This window comes from Schistocerca serialis, unplaced genomic scaffold (assembly GCF_023864345.2).
Source record: "Schistocerca serialis cubense isolate TAMUIC-IGC-003099 unplaced genomic scaffold, iqSchSeri2.2 HiC_scaffold_1236, whole genome shotgun sequence".
NCBI lineage: Eukaryota > Metazoa > Arthropoda > Insecta > Orthoptera > Acrididae > Schistocerca > Schistocerca serialis.
The window spans coordinates 82,501-85,000 of NW_026047443.1; the positions used below are offsets into that span (position 1 = coordinate 82,501).

At 63.8% G+C, this 2,500-nt stretch overlaps 1 pseudogene; it reads right to left on the reverse strand.

Moving 5' to 3' along the window:
* The window catches only part of LOC126436428 (large subunit ribosomal RNA), a 7,960-nt pseudogene that overhangs the window by 2,997 nt on the left and 2,463 nt on the right, over nucleotides 1-2,500 (reverse strand).

A 2,500-nucleotide genomic window follows, 5' to 3' on the forward strand; every position in this document is an offset into this window, starting at 1 on the left:
TAGCTGCGTCGATGAGGGACTGCAAGCCCCTCGGGGTCGCTGCAAACAGCAAGACGTCATCTGCAAAGGCCGCAGCGTTGACTCTGCGACCGAGGATCCGAGCTCCGATGTGGGAGGGCAGTTGGCCTAAAACGTAGTCCACCGCAAAGTTGAACAGGAGGGGGGAGAGGGGATCGCCCTGGCGAACGCCCCGTGCTGGCTGCACAGACACGCCCACGCCGGCGCCGTCCGCTATCACTGTCGTGCTGCCCTCGTAGCACCGCTCGACATACTCGACAAAGCAATCCGGCAGGCCATGCGCCTTCAGCACGGGGCGAAGGGCAGCATGATCTACCGAATCGAATGCCTTAGATACGTCGATCGATGCCACAAAGACAGAGCGGCAGGAGCGAACTGCGTCGGTGAGAGCAGTGTCCAAGATGAAGGTATTTTCCAACATCCCATCCCGAGGGATGAATGCCCGCTGACGTTCGTCCACAGCACAAGCGCGCATCAGGCGTGACGCGAGAACCTTGTGAAAGGTCCGCGCCAACACCGAGCAGACCGTAATGGGGCGAAAGTCAGCGGGGGATGTTGGTGCAGCCGTTTTCGGGAGAAGGGACGTCCGCGCGCGAAGCAGGCGTTCCGGAAGGGCGCGGGCCAGAAGGAAGAGATTCATCACTTTCACCAGGACTTCGTGCGGCAGGCGCCGCAACTCCGCTGGGGTAAGGCCGTCCGGCCCGGCTGCTGATCCCCTGGGCGGCAACGCGGCGGCGACCTCCTCATGTGTGACCGGCCCCCATATGCACTCGAGAGCGACAGGCTCTGAGTGCGGGAGGAGGCGGTCACGAATGAAGCCCGCGGTGGAGATGGGCTTCTTGGTGAAGAGGTCCGCCCAGAAGTCCAGCAGACCAGGGATGGCAGGTGGCGGCTGGAGCAGGGTGCCATCCAAGAGGCCGCGCACGCAACGCGCACGCGACCGTCGGAAGGCATCCTGCGTTCTCGCGTACTCCCAGCGGCGCCGCTTGCGCTTCTGCGTCGGCGGCGCGGCAGGCGGCCGCTTCGATGGTTGGCGCGGCCGCTGTGTCCTGGTGATCGATCTCTCCCCTCTGGACCCGACCGATGCAAGGGCATCCGGGAGCATGCCCAGGATGACATCGGGCGGCGTGCCCCGCCCCAGACCGATGACACGATCCAGGGCAGAGAAACGCTGGGCGGAAGCGGGTAGCCCCGCCAGATGCTCCCAGATGGCGGCGTCAGTCGGCCCCTCCGGCGGCGGCCCGGTGGTGTCGGCCGCGAAGTCCTCGGCTGCGTCGACGGGCGGCGCAGCGGCCTCGCCCGCGTCAGGCAGCGGGCTCGCCGCTCCCCGGCGGGACGCCGGCTCTTCCCCCCGACCGATCTCAAGCGCCTCCATGAATTGGCGGACAAGCTGCTTGTGGGCAGCTTGCCGCCGTCGGCACTTGATTGCCTCAAGCGTTCGGTCGGGGAACATCCTGATGAGCTCTTGATTTACAAAGAAGAACCGGGCGTCCCTCTCAAGGAACAGTTCGGCCTCTGCCTTGGCGAGCGACAGGACTTCTTCCTCCGTCCACCTCGCGCGATGCCTCTCCGTGACGATCTCCGCGTTGGCGGCCGCAAGGTGTTGGCGGCGGCGATGGACCCCGAGACCGTTTTTGGTGGTGAAGCTGCGGTGGCACTCACTACAGGCGTATACAGCTGCAAAAGTTACAAGATTTTCGGCACGGCCGGTTGGCCGGCTAGGTGCTGGGGGAGTTGGGGTGGCACCTTCAGCGGAAGGGCCACCACTTATTCTCTGGTTACTGCCCCCAACTAAAAAAAAGGGATAGTGCGAGGGGGGGCTGGTAACCCCCCCAAGCCCCTGGTGCGGTCTTCCACTCTGCTAAAAAATCAGCGGGCCCACGAGAAGGGGAGAAGACCGCAGGAGAGGAGAGGCTAAGAGGGCTAGGCCCATGTATTGCGCATCACTCTCCCTGTAACCATAACCCAAGGAAGGCACCTCGCAGCAGCAGCACGACTACATCAAGACCGCACTTCGAAAAGCCAAGTCCGGATGCAGCCGCACCGCCGCCACTTGGCCACCTTAAGAGAGTCATAGTTACTCCCGCCGTTTACCCGCGCTTGCTTGAATTTCTTCACGTTGACATTCAGAGCACTGGGCAGAAATCACATTGCGTCAACACCCGCTAGGGCCATCGCAATGCTTTGTTTTAATTAGACAGTCGGATTCCCCCAGTCCGTGCCAGTTCTGAGTTGATCGTTGAATGGCGGCCGAAGAGAATCCGCGCACCCGCGCGCCCCCGGAGGAGCACGCTAAGGCGGACGCGGCCTCGCAGCAAGGAAGATCCGTGGGAGGCCAAGGCACGGGACCGAGCTCGGATCCTGCACGCAGGTTGAAGCACCGGGGCGCGAACGCCGCGCAGGCGCGCGCATCCTGCACCGCCAGCCAGCACGAGGCCGACCAACGGCGAGAGCAGACCACGCCCGCGCTAAACGCCCGCAC